The sequence below is a fragment of the Pogoniulus pusillus genome, chromosome 16, assembly GCF_015220805.1.
Source record: "Pogoniulus pusillus isolate bPogPus1 chromosome 16, bPogPus1.pri, whole genome shotgun sequence".
Classification (NCBI taxonomy): Eukaryota; Metazoa; Chordata; class Aves; order Piciformes; family Lybiidae; genus Pogoniulus; species Pogoniulus pusillus.
Window position 1 is genome coordinate 11,722,540 of NC_087279.1, and position 20,090 is coordinate 11,742,629.

The window sequence follows — 20,090 nt, forward strand, 5'->3', positions numbered from 1 at the left end:
GCAAAGTAGCTAATTAGTTGGGGAGAATCAGAGTACAAACACAAGCTACACAGCTACACACATACTCTTTCTTGCTCATGTGCCACTCTACTGGAGATACAATTGCCAGATAGCAGACATTGCTGGTTTCTGTGATAGAAACTTGTTAAATAATACCAGTTAGTAAGCAGTGTGATTTTGTATACTAGCTTAAGCCTGTTTATGGAGGCCATTACACTAGCAAGAAAGGAATGAACTAAAAGGAACTTGTGCCTTCCTTCACACAGATTGCATTTGGAAAAGAGTTAAAAGGCCTCTCAGGGAAAGCAGTCTTTTGCCTGTGTTTGCATAATCATGGGTAAGCTGGCACAATTGCTCTTGCATGATGTTTTCCAACAGTTGCTACAGCCCAAGGTGCAAGAAAAAAACGTGCTGCTGTCCTTCTGGACTTGGCAGTAAAGAGTCTCAAAGTCTCAGGAGAATGTGAAGAACAAGAATGCAGCTGGTGAGGATCAAACTAAGCAACAAACAGATTAAACTGCAGGCAGACAGAAGCTTACCTGACAAAGAGCAGACTAAAGGAGCTGGGAATATGAAAGACAAAAGGTTCATTTTCAGCTTGGAGAGGTGGAGAAGTGTCATCAGTCTACACTTGAACTGTTTCTGGTAAATTATTTTACCCATCTAACTGTTGACTGTCATGTAAAACAAGACAGAGACTTGGCAAAAGGAGCCTTGGCTAAAGGCTTTATCCGCCTGGTTTGTAGCATTTTCTGCCCTCCTGATCCCACAACTTTCACCACTCTGTGTCAGTGTGCATGAGTTAGAGACACGGTCAACAACAGCAAAAATGCAGCAAAGCCATGTTTATGTTTCTGGAGGCAAAACACAGTATGGAAGCTAGTTGTGGATCTCTGTATCGTCAATAGCACAAGAAGCTAACTAGTAATTAGTACTACTGTTTAGCTCCCTGAAAAGGGCTGCATTGTAGTTATGTGTAAAATCGTGGAGTGAGGAAAAGAATCCAAAGAAGAGAGTTCAGAACCTGGCAGAGAGGATCACAGGTACTGCTCAAACCAAGTAGATCACACTTGTCAAAAGCAACAGCTGGATTTGCTCAGCACTTGTTATCAAAGTCAGTTGAATAATTCATTTCAGTAAACAGACAAACTTTACACATAATTTTAACAAAAAGCTTCCCACCACAATTCCACCAACTAATTAGGGGTCTTAACAAGTGCAGTAGTTTGGCCAAAAGCATGCAGCCATGTTATGGCATGCAGCACAGGATGCGGAACCGAGGCTGCCCAGCTCTCCTACCTGCTGCTTTGATTTCAGAAGAGTCTCTCCTTCTAAAGTGAGGGAGGAGGAGGAAATGGAATTTTCCTGCCATGAAGAATCTCAAAATAATTCTTTATTTAAAACTTGAACAGAAAGTAAAAAATCTGGGGAAAAGTAGAAATGCTAAGATCTGGATGTTTTATATCAAACAGAGTGATCCAACATGTCATTCTCTTGCAGCACTTTTAATTTGGAATCCAAATTTTGAAACAACAACAAAAAAGTAATTTTATACTGGAATGTCAAGCCCAAACAAAATACTTTGTTATGCTTCTCCCAACTGGAAAACTGTTGCATCTTTTGTATTGGGTTTTGGAGGTTTCTTCTTCTTTCTATTTTTTTTTTTAACCCAGGACTGACATTTTCTCATTGCAAATTTCAGTTTAGGTGAAACCACATTGTCTGATGGGAAAACATTTCTATGAAAACATGTTCATCAGCCCTGAAGTGACTATGTTTGCCATCAAGAAAAGGAATACATAAAGTGCTGGTTTTAAAACACTGAGGAACTGAAGTGTTCTGAACAACAACAACCAAAAAAAAAAAAGATCTGAGGCCTCTGAAGCTTCCTGAAGTGCTAATTGAGAGGAACAAATAAATTGCCCTAAAAAGAAAGTTCTAAAGGAAGTAGAATCAATAGCCAGATAACTGAAGAAATTAAGTGGCTTTTTGGTTGGTATATAGAAGTTACTTTTTTTACACCCTGGAAACCAAGCTGGAGTGTAACTTTGTGACATATGTACTGGGAAGGCTACCAAAATGGTTCCTTGGCTCGGAGAAATATGATGTCTCCTTGTAACAGATATTTATGGCAAAACATGTACAAAACAAATCTACTACCTCCTCTTGATCTTGAACCAGTAGATATACTTCACGGTTTTGAAGCATAGAGGTTTGTACCTTTTATGTATTGGTTATGCAGAATCAGAGAATGCACTGTGTTGGAAGAGACTTCTAAAGGTCATCTAGTCCACACCCAATGAAGTAAGCAGGGACCACCCCAACCTGATCAGGTTGCTCAGAGTCCCTCCAAGCCTGACCTTGAATATATGCAGATATGGGGCTTCCACCACCTCCCTGGGCAACATGTTCCAGTGTTCTAGCATCCTCATAACTTTCTAATAAGAACTTTCTAACATCCAAACTAAATTTACCCTGCTGTATTTTAAAATAATGTAGATTCCACTTGTCCTAATCCAGGTTCACAGGTTATTTGTGTCACATATAGGATTGTAAACAGTATCATGTGGAAGTAGCTTTAATCATTCACTATCCTGAAAAATCTCTTCAGGTGTATTTCAGCTGCTGTTGAGCTGCTTATTAATTTGTTTGCTTACACAGCTTTAACATTTCCCTTTATCACCCGTGGACATCTCAACTCTGAATCACTTGCTGCAAATTTGGCCTCACCATTGATCACTTGGCCTGCAGCTCACTAAAAAACACTGTTTGCACTACACAACCTGCAGCTCCCTGCTTCTGGAAACCTTTTAAAGTTGAAAATTAATGATGCATTCTATGCTAACCCCTCCATTTTCTACACTGAATTTTTTGAACATACAAGTAAATTGCTGTGCTTGGATTTGTGTTGCTTCATTTTTTTCAGACAGGAGAAATGGAAATGTGATTAGTGAAGTACAGCTTTTTGCCCTTGTTTGTTTGTTTGGTAAAGTTGCTTTGTCTCTGTCAAACAGCTCTCCCCTATAAAATTTATAATGCTGATTTTACTTGTTGTTGCAGTCAATCAAGTTGGCTCTCAGGTAAGGCAGAATGCAGTAATACAGTTACATACAAATTAATCCTGGGTACTTTCATCATGTCATTCTCTGCCTTTGTGTCCTTTCTTTGTGTACAGTGGACGTGAGACCATAGGACAGCAATTCACTGGCCACTGAGTACAATTCCCACTATTGCCCACACCAGGAAAAAAAAACATTTTCCTTTAATTATTTTTTTAATTACCCCCTTAAATGTAGTTGTGCTGTTTGCTCATGCTACTTGTACAGCTGTTCCCTAACTCTTCTCTCAAAATCTTTGTATTTCCAGTTTGCAAGGATCCACAGCAAGATTATCCCACTCCTTCCCATGTTTCCATAGCTTTTCTCTCACAAGCACATACCACCAGGTATTAAAGAAGGTATTCTATCTGATTTACTATTATTATCAGAGAAGCTTCTAGAGATTCAAATAGTACCAAGGACTCTCTGGGCTAGGCATAATTCTTTTTCTGAAAGGTTTACAGTCTAAGTAGGTAAGACAGTGAGTGACACTGCAGGGAAGCAGAAAGTCAACATAATCATATAGCAGATCAATAAAAGCGTCAGGGATCTCCAGGTTCCCAGCAGGCCCTCAGCACCTGCTGCACTTACACAACTTCCAAATGTAAACAAATTCCTCTCAGCCCCCACAAGCCAGGTAGACATGCATGGATATACATGTCAGTCATAGCTGCCGTCTCGTCCACACAAACACAACCTCTGCTTTGCCTTCAACACACAAAAATTGTCCTACAGTTTTCAAGGAGTACCTGGATTTCCTGCAGAATTAGGGCTGGCTCTGCATCTCTTGCCAGTAAGTGCAGTTATCAGTATCACCATGAGACTAATGAGGCTCCAGCTACTTCATCAATATCCAGCCACTTCCATCACTGAAACACACTTGCATCTCTCTTACTCAGGGAGAGACTTTCCCTGGGAAAAAAAATTAAAAACTGCTGCCATAAAATGAACCACAAACTTCCAGTTCTCCTAAAAAAATAAAGAGTCAGTCCCAAAAATTTAAACACTTCCACTCATGCACCTTCCTCCACTGGTGGCATGGAAATACAAACCCCATCAAGTGGAAACACGTGCAGTCAGGTAGAGAGGAGCAATTTTGGTTTGTCACATAACATCCAGAGCCAGGTGGAGGCTGTGAAATCTCGTCAAGAAGCCTCAGCTGCTTTCTGCCCTTACAGAACAGGCTGGGGGTGCTTTCTGCCTGACAAGAATCCAGCACTCTCCCCATCTGCACCATAGGAGATTCTCTCCCTGTCTCCTTGTCATTTGTCCAGATCATTCTAGCAAAGCAAGTATGAGTGACAGCTTGCTCCTTTAATACCCCTAAAATGTAACTAAGTGCATGGACAGATATTCAGTGTATCACAGTCCTAATGCATCCCCTTTTATGGCATCTGTCTTCCCTTCCTGCAGGGAAATGCACATCTCTTGATCTTGTCCTTCAGATGTCCTCTGCAGCTTCCTACTCTTCCTCTCCTGTCCCTTTTAACTGGAGAAAAGAATGTATAACTTTAAGCACAGGCCTCTCCACTGTCAAAGTGGTTAGCTTAACAGAGAGAATATACATCCCTCTGCAGAAGCACAGATCCTATTTCCTAGTACAGATCACAATAGATAACCCACAGTAGAGTTTTCCTTCTCAGCCTCTATATTGTTTGCTTAACAATTTAATATCACTTCTGCTTACTGAATGCTTGTCTCCATGAGAAATCACTCTCAAAGGCTTAATAAATGCATAGTTAATTACTGTTAAAACTTTATGTCTTCTGAGTGAGAAAAAGTTTCTCTTGGTTTTGGGGAGAAAAAATAAACCAAATCATGTTAAAATAATAATAACAATAATAGTAATAATAATAATAATAATAATAATAATTATTATTATTATTATTATTATTATTATTATTATTATTTCTGTGCTTCACTGAACAGCTGTGCTAAAATAGGAAGGAACTGGGAGCTGAGCCACCACCAATGGATCCTGAGTTCATCTCTAACAATGTTATAAATGGCTGCTTTGGACTTAAAAAAAAAAAAAAGATCTTTTAAATAGTCATCCTCTGTGCTTACCAAGCTTAAGCTCTGATTTTTTGCCACAGTTCAGAATGCCAATAGGCCACACCTGTCAAGGCTAGTCCTGAGCTAGCAAATCCCTGTGGTACATGTGTAGGCTGAACAATAATTGCAATAGGAAATCTTGGTTTCTTGGCAGAGCACTTAGCAAGTTATTACTCTGCTCCAACATCATCTCTCATTCATTATCAACCAGAACAAGGAAGTTAAGAATCCTATCAGAAACACGACAAAATAAGCAGTTCAAATAGGTGATTGTCTCTTAGGGGAGTTTTCCAGTGGAGTATGTCCAAATAGTGCTGCTACAGCATTTTTGCTCTTCCCTTACATCCACCTCCCCCAAACTCTGAATAACATGGTAGGTAAGAAATGTCACTATAAGATATACATCAGAAAACTATTAAGAATGCACAGATGGACATCTGAAACTCTCAGATTAAGTTTAAACTCTTTGTGTCAACTCTGACTTGAGGGTATAAATTGTGGTAGGACCTTTCTGGGTAGATTTTCTCCAGAAATCCTCAGTGTATTGAGAGAATCTGGTGCAATATCACCTAGTCCAGGCCAAGCCCAGTGGAGTCACTGATGTGAAAAGTATGAAAAGTGTTTGCCATCCTTACTCAGATCACATGCAATCCTATTCTGTGAGAAACCCCTAGAGGAATTTGCAGGATTATTCAACGAATAAGGTACTATTCATGGTGAGTAAAGGTGGCAGAATCAACTTGCTACTGATTACGAGCTGCTTTTCCTCACTTACGCTGCTGTAAATTTAAATTAACTCCACTCAATCAATGGCGAATAATTGATATAAAATCAGAGTAAGAGGAGAATTAGTCTTTAAGTATGTCTAGAATGAATAAACAGCAAAATTTTGCCGGCATATATAAATCCCCCTTGAAGCTTTGCTGCAAGGTTACTTTATAACTGATTGTTTCATTCTCAGAAGTGCTGTGCTGCTGCTTGAAAAGGAAATATATATTGAGCTTCTGCATGCTAAAATATCCCATGGTTTCCACAGTTTTGTGTTTCCTTGGGTAGTATGAAAATGCTCACAAAGCTCACCAGGCTTGGCTCAGGCTATGGGCGCATCCTAGCTAACAAGGGCAAATACATCTGTGAGGTATCCTGGTACGCTCCACAGTCTTGTGGCTGGGTCTTGGATTTGCTGGAGGAAACTGGACTAGCATAGGAGTGGAATGATTTGAACATTACATCTCTTCTTCCTCTCAGACTAGCCTCTTCAGCAGATGCTCTATAAAAGCAAAGGGGCAACCCCTGCCTGCACTATGCATGCTCTGAATAACACTGAAGCCTTGCTAGGGTCCCATTGCCTTTGCTTTCAGATGGGAGGCTTCTGTTCCTTCCTCTCTCCTGTCTGCTTTATGATATTTTCTTGGAGCAAGAACTACCCTTAGCTATATTTGCACAGCAATTCCCACAACAGGGTTTGGATCTAGTCAATGCCTCTAATTACTACTGCAATGCTATTATTATTTAATCTGAGGAGACCTCATGAACACTTTTGGGTGGCATAATTTTAATACTCATGACTTTTGCCTGACTACTGCTTAATTTTAGCTCTACACATCAGATATAGAGAATGGTAAAGCTGCCTTCCACCCTCTGTGGTGCTGATCCATCACCTGTCCTCACCTAAACTCCTGCCAGTGTGTTCTCTGTCCCACTTTCTTTTCCCTCCCATCCCTGTGCCGCAGGCTGAGGAGGGTGTCATCACCTCTGGAACTTGCAGATTAAAAGGCAAGAAATTGACAGTAAACTGCCAATGGCTCATTTACTGTTGACGGTGAGTCAATCAAAATCCTGCTTTACCACTGCTTCCTGGCTTTCCCATCTGTGTGAATTCATGACCCGATTTCTGATGTGTTCCACACTGTTACTTTTTTCCCCTCAGAGTTTAATTGCTTCTGCTTCACATTTAGGTGCTGAAAAAAAATGACAGAAGCTGCACAATTCCCTCTAGCAATGGATCCTATTTATATTGCTGTAAACCACGTTTTGCAGTGATATGATTAGTAATAAAAGGGAGAAAATTAAACAGGAATTAGTACCACTTTGTATGAAATCTGGTTATCTACAAAGCTTTACTCTAAGGGTCACAAGAAATGTTAACATTGTTAAAGGCCCACCACAGCATAAGGAAGACATCAAGGCTTCACATCCAGGGCATTCTGAGAGCAGAACAGCAGCACCTTGCTTTACACCAGATGTAGCATTTATCCAAACAAATGTCTGTCTCAGGGCTGAACATTCCCAGCCATGGCACATGCAGAAAGAGGAGCAGGAGGAGGAAAGTCTTTTCCCAGAAAAGTCATCCTGTCCATTTCTTATGTTCTCACAGAAGACATCTGGCCCTCTCCCCATGCTGTAAGTGCTAAGGTGACAGCATGTGTGAGGAAGCTCTGGAAAGGACTGAGAAAGAGCTGTGAATCCAGAGTGCATGGGCGAGCTGCCTCTAAACTGCATCAGTGCTATGGCACAAGCAGGGCCAGGCTCCAAGTCTCTGGCAGCTACCCCGAGGATATGGCACAGAGACTCCAGCCAAGCACACTCACAACAAGCTGCTTCAAATTTAGAGAGAATACTGTGGCAGCAAATTTGTTGTGCTCTGAGTTTCTAAGGCTGTCTAATTGGGTTAATATACTTTAAATGATCAATCAGTATAGCTGGGGGGGGGGAAGTGAAAACCAGCAGCCTTTGGGCACATAAGGCCATCTTTAGTGACACTTTAACTTTTTCCTTCTCTTTGTCAGGAGAGTGCCCATGACACTTGTCCATAATTATCTGCCTTTTTTGTCTCAAAAATGCTTCTGAACTGTGCAGAGTACTATACATCCAGTAAATAAAAATTGATTAATAAAATGATCAGATGTTTTGTTTACTAAAACATATTCATAGTGATTAGAAGATTGGATAATAATTTTGACATTATTTCCATAAGTATTTAATTTTTTTAAAAAATGAACTAAAATTACACAAAAATATTCACAAGCAATAGGAAGGTCAATAAGCCTTGATGGACTGATGTTTTGTGGAGATTCTTAATTTCATAACTCATTTTGCCCAGTAAACCTTTGTACAAGGTGCTCTTGACCCACTCTACTGAGGTAAACTGATTGCAAGAGCAATTGTCAGGGCTTGACTCAACCTTATCCACAGCCAGCACTGGCTGACTGACACTTGCAATCTCTACAAGGCTGCTGCAGAGCACTGGACTCTGCTGAGATGTGTTGTAGGATGGCAGCAGAGCAGGGCCTATGAAAGAAGCTCAGTTCTCCAGGCTCCCAGTGTCATTAAACTTTTCCCATATGGGTGAGGACTTTAATAAGCACAGCAAATGCCCTTTTTATTTTCTGCAGTTTGTCATGCAGTAGACCATCATGTGCAGCTGAATAATGGGCAACATGTCAGGACCTGCTAGCAAGCAGTCAGCATGGTACCAGACTCAGGTTACCTGAATGAGGATGTCCATATTATGGCCCAGCCATAAATAAACATCTCTCTGAAGAAGAAAGAACAGAGTTTTGACAGTGCTGAACACTGGGGTAACCAAGTTCAACTGGGCACAGTCTATATAACTGCCAGCTATATGCTACCACAAGAATGCTGTCATCATCTGCACACCAAAAAGCACAGGCATGGAAACACCTTGGGAAGCAAGCAGTGGAATAGGCCTTCCCATCTTCACAGAAGCTGCAACAATGCCAGACAAAAAAAAAACAACAGCAAAACAAAGTATTGTTTTCCAGAAATATTCCTTTTCCTGTAAGCAGTTAATGTCCTTCACAAGCCAATTAAGTGCATTACTGCCTGCCCTTTTTCTTCCCACAGCTAAAGAGAATCTCTCAGTTTCTCCCTTTTCTACCAAGTCTCCAGGAACAAGGAAACTGTTTGGCAAGTACTCTGCTTCCAGCACTGGAACGGCCGTTTTGTCACTCTGATCAGTTTATTAAGAAGCATCCTTGTCCATGATCCCTCTGCTAATAAGCTGCAATATGCAATGCTAACACACAGCCTGGCTCTCCCCAGCAGGCAGCTGCTCCCAGAGGGGAAGCAGAAGTTGATTTATTCTGCCACCCACGGCACATCCCGGCAGGAAGTTTGAGTACTGTGATCATTCTATCAACCTTTTTTTAGCTCTCTTTGCAGATGGTATTTGCTGTCTCATGATGTTTGTGTATGGCTGTATGACTGCACATGTCTGCATGTGTCCGTAACAGGCAGATGCACTGATATGCCTAGGAGCTGCTGCATGTCATGATGGTGACACATGAAAGTACATTTGCTCTGCCTCATTTTGCTCCTCCCTCTTTCAGCCACAAGATCTTAATACATGGAGATATATAGCAATCTCCTCTCTTCATTGCCCAGTAACAAATGTATCTCTCCATCATCCTGGATATAATTTCACTCACAAGTGTAGAGGTGGACATTCTCATTTACCTTCAATGGTTGGGATCTGAGCTGCCTGTGAAGACATTTTTTTTTTTCCTCTCCAGAAAACAAGCAACATTATCCACACCAACCCAAGAGATGGATGAGATGGGAGTGGGATGAAGAGTCTTGGACGGTTTGGCAGAAAATCAAAGAGACCAGGATGACTTTGCAAATACTGGCTTATGATTCCAAGGCATCTATGTAAAGAACTGACAGTATCACTGCAGTTACTAATGGATACATCTTTCCATGAAACCTACAGTAAATATTCTGTGAAAGACTGTGAAGTCAGATCCTGTATGGGGAAATGAGTTCATTGCTAAACTGTCTGGTCTTTGCTTCAGATGAAATATTTGGGGTTTAAACCAGAGGTCCTGGTTTAATTCTTCTTCAGTGATATCTTGGCCAGAGAATGTCACTATGAATAGACTACCAAGAGTGAATCCTAAAGGTGACTCCTGTAGGACAGCGAGACAATACGGTGCAGCAAAGTTTAAGCTTGCAGTGACATTACCCAAGGAATGCCAGCTCAAAGCCTACAGGCAGGACCTCAGTCTTCACTGCTTTCAACCTGGAGCACACTGTACTAAGAATAGGGTATTTTGTCTATCAGATTTTGTGACAGGACTAGTAGAAATTGGATTGAAACCCAGCAATTCAGTCAGCTTATAGTTATAGCCCAGGAAATAAGAAATCAGTGGTTCAGAGGATTTAGAAATGAAAGGTAAGAAAGAAGATCTAATGCTGTCTTTCAAGAGCTACAGATTTCCCTTCACTCCCTTTTTTAAAGGCAAACACCTGAAGCTAAGCCAAAAGGCAATTGAACTGTTGCACATCCTGTTGCACAGAACCTTTTGCCCTTCTACAAGGGCAAGTGAAGACTTCTGTCAAAGCATCTGTCTAATCTTGCAAGTTTCTCTAGAAACTGAGATGTGTTGGTGCAACAATTTTTGTAACCTTATTAACCTGCCTTCCTAATCTTTTCCAATGCACAGGTATGTGGACAGCACAGTTTTGACTTTCCCAGGGCTGCAGTGGCACTAGGTGTAGCCCCCACTGAGCTGTGAAGAGGCAACACCACTTTTTCAAATGGTTAATGTCAGGCTGGCAGCTTCTGGCAGCATTGGTTAAATTTGTGCTATTGCTTTAGAAATTATTTTTATTATTTATTTATTTATTTATTTATAAGTCAAGGCTGAGATCCTGGAAGATACTCATTCATGTGTGCAGAAACTCCATTTGAGTGTTGATGCCCTAACCGGGTTGCGTAGTTTGGAAACTACACAGTCTAACAGAGAAGAGACTTTCCTGAGGAAAGAAAAGGTGTCAGTAAAATTCACAGCTGTGTCTAAAATTCCTTCTGTGAATTTGGGCAAGTAACTTCATCTGCTCTATCATTCCTCTGTTATTCATTTGCGTCTTTTATTTCCCTGTTTCTGAAATGGAGGTGATACTTCACCGGGCTCTTTTAAAGGTAACATTCACAAATGACTGATGTGCTCAATAAAGCGTGATTGAGTTGTAGAAAACTGACTGAGAACCCAGCATAAGCCTGCTAATTAATCTGGTCCAGCTTCTGCCAGTGCAACATTTCCCTGTACATTGTATACTTTTTTGCCTAGCCCTTTACAAAAGGAAAAGACAGTCAGCCTTTTAAACATCTGATAACCCAATGCATAGTGGAAGTGTCTCTTGGAGGCAAAGGGAGAAATCAGGACTCCTGGGTTCCATTTTCAGTTCTGCCACTTACTATTTGACTATGGACAAAGTGCCCAGCCTCCCCACACTTCATTTCATTAAAAACAGATCAAGAGGGTATTGCAAGGTTATTATTTTTCTAATCACCCCAGAGTCCTACCATGAAAGGCCTTTCAGGAAAGAGGAGATTTTTACAGAAAATGGTAATCCATCACTTAGTTGCCAAGAAATTACAAAACTCTGCAGACTGAACCAGGAACAAGCTGTGTCACTGAAGCTTATTTCTACTTCTGTGAGGAACACCTGAGCAAATCGGCTGTGGGAGTAAACATAATCAAAGGTTATTAGTTAATAACTACTAATCTCCCACAAACACTCATACGCTAAAGCAGGCACCTTCAAAACACAGGTTCTGTTGCAAAAGGAATTTTGCTAAATCAAAGAGGTTTTTTTTCTTGCCCATTGCCCAGTAACTTGGCATTTGAGTATGTGTTAGAAAATGCACCCCAGGACTTTCTGCCAAATCAAAATTTCTTTTGTTTGTGGTGGTTGCTCCAACTGCTCCACCATGGTTCAGAAGCAATGGCAGAGTTTGATCTGCTTAGATGGCATCACTCATGTGGTTAGTACTGCTTAGTGTGCTGTCACCCACCCATAACAGGCTGCACGCAGTTTCCTTGTCACACAGGTCTTGGCAAGAGTATGTGGCTTAGGCAGTTCTTGCACCAGAATGCCACGTGCTGGGAGTCACTCTTGCCTGTCCTACATGCCACACTTCACCTTGTCCTCATTCATGAAATCACGTTATCCCACAACAAGATGACTAACCTCTGTCTTTTCAGTGGTATGCTTTACTCTATGAAAATCTGGGAAACAGTACTGGCAAAGCAGCAGGGACTGTGTGCTGCACAGCTTGGTGTACAGGGATTCTAGGTGTGGTGGGCATTTACCTTTTCCAGTACTGTGCAGAACTGGAGTAGAAAAGCCTCAGCAACACTTCAGTTTGGTGATAATTTTCCTCATACACATATCCCTTTCTTCCCCAGTCCTGAGGAGCAACGACTTGATGAGCCAATACTGCATAATGTCCCCAGTGTCTGTGCAGTATGTTGCCAGTACACCAAGCTGTCTGTGTGAGCAGGAAAGTGCCATGTCAAAACTGGTAAACTTAAAACTTGCAACTTGGCTGCTTTCTCCTATTAAAAAACTATTGCACTCTGCCTTGTACTGGGATGCATTCAAGTAGGACAGCTGTGCTGAGTCCTTTAGGGTGTAAGATACTATACAAAAAAACTCAGCAAGATACTATACAGAAACTATACAGCAAATGTCCAGCATGCTTTCATTTACTTCTAAGAAGCTACAGTTTCAAAGATAGCTGCTATCAAACCCAAGAAGAGCAAAGGAGTGGTTAAGTGCCAGAGGGCTACGGAGGCTCAGGGTAGATGTTATAAAATCTGGGTTGAAATTTTCAAAGTCATTTGAGGAACTGCAATGCACACCGAAGTCTCCTTCTTAAGTGTCTCCTTCCAGCCTTCTACTGATGCAGTGTTCTTCTGGGATATTCAATGTCTGAAGAGAGTATTTGCTCACCTTTGTTCACTACTACTCTAAGAACTGTTTCTACAAATAGGATTTTACAAATTACTACTGGAGTGGCAGGTTCAAGAAGCACTGAAACACCTGCCTCTCTTACAGAACCTGTAGTCTCACTGAACTTGACAGCACTACTCACATGCTTCAAGTCAAACACACACTTAAGTACCTATTATGTGAAGTCCCACCACAACTGAAGATTGTGTGATGAAGTCACCCCTGACCTCAGTGTCTCAGGCTGAAACACTCAGTTGCCAACAAATGTGGATATTTGGGGAATTAACTCATCTGACATCAAATGCATTTCATTGCCTTTCCACAAAATGAGATGATGCTACTGGGCAGTGATTCAAATGCCATTTACCAGCATTGCTTTACGCTTATGTGAAAATCTCCTTTGTTGTGGATTACAGTAGAACAGAATTTGTCAGAACTGCAGAGAATCTGGAGACTTCTGCTTCTGATTTCTGATCACAGTTCTACCTTCCTTCACCAAGAAAATAGAAAATGATTAGTCATGTAGTGCTTATTGATTTAGTAGTCTTCATTTTGAAAATTATGTTTCCAAGTATTGTTCTTTTTTTATTATTATTACTGAAGCAAATTGTAACATACTGAATTGGCAATTAGTTAACTCCTTCCTATCTCTGCTTTTATAGCTCATTTTCTCTCTGATTGAACAAAAGCCATAAACTGAGAAGTGTTTTCTCTAAACATAGGAAATAAAAGACAGGCTTCATAGGAACGTGTCACATTCAGGTTACTTGTGCCTCTTTCATTCTCACCATCCACTGTAATTCCTTCCTTCCTTCCTTCCTTCCTAGCACTTTTATCACAACATTTCTATGAGAATATCTATTAACAGAAGCATATGGTAGATAACTGCTGATAGCAAGGTGATTTGGCTACACAGTCACATGAAAAATGTCTTCTGTTCCTGTGACAAGGAGTAGAAGAACAGCCTGGCCTATTCCCTGGATCAGAAAAGCACTACCTAATCTCACAATGTTGGTTCTCCTTCTCTACAGGGACCATTTTGCTTTTCGAGGAGTACTGGGATTAAGCACAAAAGGAAGGAAGTCTTAGTCTGCCTGTTATGGAGGTATAAAGATTCCCAGGGACACACACTCAAGAAAAGGACTTCACTGAAAGGGAAGATAAGAAGTCTGTAAAGGTATAAAGGTTCCTGTCTCTGCCCCCCACCAAAAAAAAAACCAACCCAACACCCAACAAACTGATAACAACAACAACAACAAACCACAAATGGATTTCTTAGGTCATGAAATCCACTACCTTGATTCATAACTAATATGCCATATAAATCTCCTTTGACTACAACCCCAGAAGTCACAGCTTCTCCCTTTCTTGAATGACCTCTGTAATGTCCTTTTCCTGCTAGGGTTTGGATGGGAAAAATTCAAGACAATAAGATAGCTACTCTGGGCTTTGTTTTGGATAGCAGAACTTGGAAAGGGAAACTGACAATAATCTTTGTGAATCTAATACATGCTTAGGGCATAAAATACAGTGGGAGACATACAGAATTACTCATGGATTATTAAGGGAAGAGGATGCAAGTGCCAATCTGTCCTAGACTGAAATGCAGCCTGGAAGAAAGGAGTGATCTCCACATAAATTATCCGAGTAATAACTGCAGAATCAAAGTGGGTTGGTGTGGATGGAAAAAGGTTTCAAATCAACTTCATAAGATTGACAACATTGTTCTTTTGGACAGACATCTAGGACTGTGAGGATATTAGAGGTGAACTCAGAGAACCCTAAAGTGTGGCAGAGCAGTAGTAAAATGAGGAGGTTTGTTGTGTTTGTGTGCTGAGCTTCCAATAAAATTAGACTCCAAGAAAGATGAAGAAGCAGAGCCCTACAGATTGAATGCTCACTCAGTGCACTGTGTGGGAGTTCAGAGTTCACCATCAGGTATTAAAGTGCAGTCATTGCCCTGGATATTTGTTCCAAGCTTTGCTAAGCTGTTTTGTTTCTTCTCAGTCTTTGCCCAGTGACCTTCATTTAGCTTTTTTAACTGACAAGGCTGGGATAGTCAGGCATATATCCCCTAACTGGTAAAGACAAATAGATTCATAGAATTGTAAGGTCTGAATTGCATCCACAGCATGTGTGCTCTAAAGATATACACTTTCTCTCAGCCAGAAGTTATGAGCTTGAAACAGGAATTTCTGGGTGAAATTCTCTGGCCTATGCCATGCAACAATGACCTAATAGACACTTCTGGTCTTAAAAATCAATGAATCTATGAAGAAAAAAAGCTAGCTGATCAATGTTTTGCTTTTTCTACAAGCCCATTTTCTCTCCAGGCTATCTATATTCAGCTTTCAGCAGTCCTTGGCTTGAACAGTTTTAGTGATGATAATTCTACCACCATTTTGCACCACCAAACCTTTTTCAGGGAGGCCTTCAGGGATTGGATGGAGACAAAGTCCAGTTGCAATCCCAGTTTACCAGTTAAATTGTGGGCTGACTGACTGCAATGGTACTGTGATCAGCACAGAACAAGAGACAGAGCTGACTCCTGAAAACAAGTTGACATGGGAGCTTGTGTCACTAATAGCTAGAAATGGCATCAGAAATTTGAAAGGTCTTAACAGCAGTCTCAGGCTGTAGCTTCTTTCATTTTTATTAAATACTGTGCTTCTAATTAAATAGGCTTCCAGTTCACCAGCACCTTAAAGGCAACTCTGCTATCCACACCTTGTACCTCCTCTTTAGTACCTTGAGCCAGATCCTGATTTAAACCAGGGGCATTTCATTGTCTGGAGTGGGGGCTACTTGATATTTGCCTATGTCTACGGGGTAAATCACAACCTTCTTCTAGTCACTGTTTCATCCCCACCAATGCTCATTTGTTATTATTTTTCTTTAAGGTTCTAATTTAACCAAGGCATAGTTTCCTTTGCCTCCAGAATCAATATTTTCTCTGCCTTTTGACAATTTTTAAAATTTTATTTTTACATGTGGTCTCCAAAAGGGTATAATTTACAGTTAATACCATGCAATCAAAGACAATGGCAGGATTCCTGTTAGCAGAGCAATCCTGGCTTCCTAATCATGGCTCTCATGCTCTACAGAAGAATTACAATCAAGGAACAGTGAATACCTGTTCCCACAAACACATGGAGCTTAGTATTTGAAATTTGTATTGAACAAGGAAAATCTACCTGTCTGCTTAGAAGGACATCGCTGCCTGAAGTCTAGTCACTCCTTGGGAGAGGCACCACAAGCTGGCCATGGACATAGACTATATTACATTCTTGCATGTCATTTGTTCCGAAAGGATACCTCTAGGTGTGCAAAGTCATTCTGTGATAAACATCAGCCATGCAGTGACTTCAGAGGAGCCCTGCCTTTGCTGGAAACTGATGCAAGGTGACTAAGTCCACATCTCCTAGTCTGCTGAGTAATCACTATACTCAGCAGAGTACCAACACCAAATGTACTTCCTGCTGTATTTTCTATCACAATAACTCTAACTCCAAGAAAACAAAAGCAGAGCAATAACAGAAGGGCTAAGTTAGGTTTGATGTGATTCTGCAGGACTCAAATAAAGGCAAAGGACTGTGACCTTTGGTGGAAGTGAGAGGACCCCAGAAGAATCTATATCAATGGAGCACGCAGCTTGACACATATGTGTTAGAACATCCCTAAACACACAGATATGTGTGTGGAACTGTTACCATCTCTGCTGCTGGAGAAGATGAGGGAGTTGAGCTTCCATTTTTGGTGGAAGGAATCTGGGTGCATCAGGGCATTGATGTATTTTGTTCTGGGTTGCTCTCTCTCAAGCACTGTCTTTCTCTGCTTGCAATGGCTTTGTTGGAGGACAATTACCTTCACTAAATGAAAATGACCGGAATGTGTCAAGCGTGAAGTAAAAAGCAATATACAAAGCAGACAGAAATAAAGGAGCATAAGGTAAGAAGCAGTCCAATTCCTCACTTTACACAAGAACAAAGACATTTAATTTGCTGTTGCAGCAACAGTTATTCCTCCAGTTGCGGAGCAGAGGGTACCAACGATCTTACTCTTTTACAGGATGAGATCAAATGGAACATCAGGGCACAGCATCAGGAAGGCTTACTCAGCATGTGAGGGCTTGCATATGTTCACTCGGCAAATGGCTAGAGCGCTGTGAGACGCTGCTGCTATCCAGCTATTTGTCACACTCCCTCTGCTGAAGGAGGAAAGTTTGAGGCAGATTTGGTGGGAACTGCTTGGCCTATTTCCGATCAAAACTCCTAGCTTGGTGCACTTCAGACAGCTCTTAGGCAAACCCACCGGACTTGGCTTGTAAGCTGTGATGGCAGTAATCCTTAGAAAATGAATCATGAAGACAACCTGAAACTTTAATGTCATATTTGCTCCACTCATTTACTAAGTCAACTTGTGTCAAAACGAGGTCTTAGAGGGAGTTTCTGTTCACACATTTTGAGCTGTCTTGCTGCAACTGGTCTTTGCTCAGTAAAACCAAAGAGGTTTTTGAATGCTCATTTGCAGTCCTCCACGAGTAGGAGGTGCCATGTGTTTTTATCAGTGTCCCGGGAAGAAGAGAAAATGTTTTTAATTTGTCTCCCACTTTTACCTGAGTATGATCTAAAATCAAGTGTCTCCTTTGGTTTTCCTTTTTATGTTATCACTGGAATTTGTAGAGGAAACAGGGGTCTACACATCGGAACAGAGTGTTCTCCTACAGCATCTCACCAAATAACTATCAGGAAAAAAATATCCTCTGTCACACCTCAGAAGAGACTGTCAAGAAACGAGAATGTGCTAACAATTTTCCCTAGTCTTACTCTTTCTGTCTCAAACTCTACCTCAAAGAGTGTTTACATCACAAATTGTTGAGAATCAGGATAACAGACCAGGAGAAAGATCCCGCAGTATATGCCCTGTTTCTTGTATTATTCCCTAGCAATTTGCTGCAGGCTACCATCAGAGAAGAACTGGTATCAAACATGAGCAGAAGTCACATTAGGTAGCACAAGGGAGATGTAAATAAATTGCTGAGAATCCAGAAAAGGTGCAGCAGAGCTGATGCAGAAATTCAGAGCGATTGTCTTTGATATGAGTTTTAGGGAATGGAAGAGTGTATCTTTGAGAAGGGCAACCCAGGGAGAGAGGATAATGCTTAGTGTACAGTGCATTCAAGAGGAACTGAAGGGGAACAAAGGCATGGCCAACAGTGTATCCATGTGCTGCAGACAGGCAATTACTCTATAAATCACAGTTAAAGGAGATCTCCACTGGCTGGCATTTACCACAGTCCTATACCTTCTCTGAGGGTCAGCCACTGTGATCACAGGTAAAGCCAGAGATCTGGCAGGACAAATATTGATATACTAAGTAGTGAGACAGGTTGGCTAGCATCAGCACTAACTCCTGAGACCACAGGTCCCCGAAAAAAAGTAGGGGCATCTCCAGTGACTGAGTCCCTTGAGGGAAAAAAAACTAAAAAGTGATGCAGATTACATGATGTGATACCTGACCTGAAGGGGGGTGGCCACAAGGGCACGATGAGCTGTTCCTGAGAAGCACGGGCTAAACCGCTTATGGTGATGGTTTCATCGCAGAGAACAGTCATGCACTATTAGTGCTGAAAGATTTCCCGGCCCTAACGGCTAGGATTTTAAGAATCTATTTAACTTTGATAGTCTACAGCCCATCACTGGGAGTCTGCTTAAAGGTGTGATTGCTCTTCTTTGTACTGGAATTGCTGACAGATCCTTAACTATTATGGCGCTTACCAGCAGTAACCTATTTAAATAGAAAGAAACAGGAGAGCATAAATGGCTTGTGCTGTTTGAATTTGATTTACCCAGCAGCAGAAAAAGTTCCATGTGTAGATCCTTTCCACACTATCCAGACCAGGAGTTTGCCCTGCTCTTTGTATACCAATACACTACGAAATTAGAAAATGCATTATCCAGGAGGAAATGATGGGAATTTTGGTGCTGGTTGTTTTTGAACTGCAATATGTGGCATTGTAATTCTGTGTCAGTTATTTAAATGCACTGATAGAGTTGGTGACAGCTTAAATGGCTGCAGCCCCCAGCCTTCCCTCACCCCTCCTCCGTTCCTGCAGTTCGTCTCTCTCACGGATGGAAGGCTGACAAGTTCTGTGCAGGAACAATGGAAAGTGGGAGAGTAGGTGGAGAGACCGGTAATTGTTTAGGGTGGGGCTTTTCTTGTGTTGTTTTAAAATACGAGCAAATGTGGAGACATTCCACCTTCTTTTTTCATGCTCAAGTGCATCAAGCTGTGAATCCCAAAAGAAGCTGACTGCATGGCCCTGCACCCTGTTGCCCCTGCCCTCCCAGAGGAAGGAACGAAGAGAGAGAAGGCGACTGAGTGGTCCTACAGACTGTTTTCATCACCATGTGCCTGCTCTGCGGTGACAGGCTTCTGAGAGCAGACAGCCATCTCTCTAAGTCAATCGTCTGCTTTCTTGTTCCTTACTCCACTCCCACCTGCAGCTAATACGCAGCAGTGCCCAGCACACCGTGTGACAAAAGAGACCTTCAGAGGCTGGCTGGCTTTCCCCTCCCGTATTACTGAAGGTTAGGATAAGCCAGGAGTACTGCTCTGTCTGTCTGCTTCTTCAGAGCCACTTGAAGGGACGTGAGGGACCACTACCTGGATCCTTAGGAAGGCTGAAAGACAAAGGGGACAACTGCAAATGTGGGAGATGAAAATGATCATGGCTTCACTTGAGATTCTTACAATGAAGAATGTCACTCAAACACCAGAGGGGCAAGGCTGGAAAAATGCAGCACACACTTGCAGGACTGAACCCACTGGGAAATAAGGTATCAAAACATCTTGTTATCACTGACACTCCTATTAATAACATCAGTTACTTCAGGTACAACCTCAGCAACTCTGGAATGGTCTAAAAATACTGAGTGATGGATGGTGCAGTACTACACTCCTGATTTACATTTGTTAGAAGCAAACATCCACAACTCACTGAGAGTAAATATGTGATGCTGTCATTCCTAACTGGTGGGAATTAAAAAATGTATTACCCTACTCTTTATCATGTGCCCTGACTCTATTTACTCTTTCTGTCTCTCATGCATGCTGATATAGACATAATGGAAATGGAAAGGGTATGGAAAGGATATTCATCAGAGAGAGGAA

General features: G+C 41.4%; 1 long non-coding RNA gene across 1 annotated transcript in view; it reads right to left on the bottom strand.

Annotated features, from left to right (window-relative positions):
- The window catches only part of LOC135182215 (uncharacterized), a 28,324-nt gene extending 24,227 nt beyond the window's left edge, over positions 1–4,097 (bottom strand). The window contains exon 1 of the long non-coding RNA XR_010305103.1: positions 3,848–4,097. This is a non-coding gene — a long non-coding RNA (uncharacterized LOC135182215). The remainder of the gene's footprint in view (positions 1–3,847) is intronic.
- Positions 4,098–20,090: the final 15,993 nt, after the last annotated feature.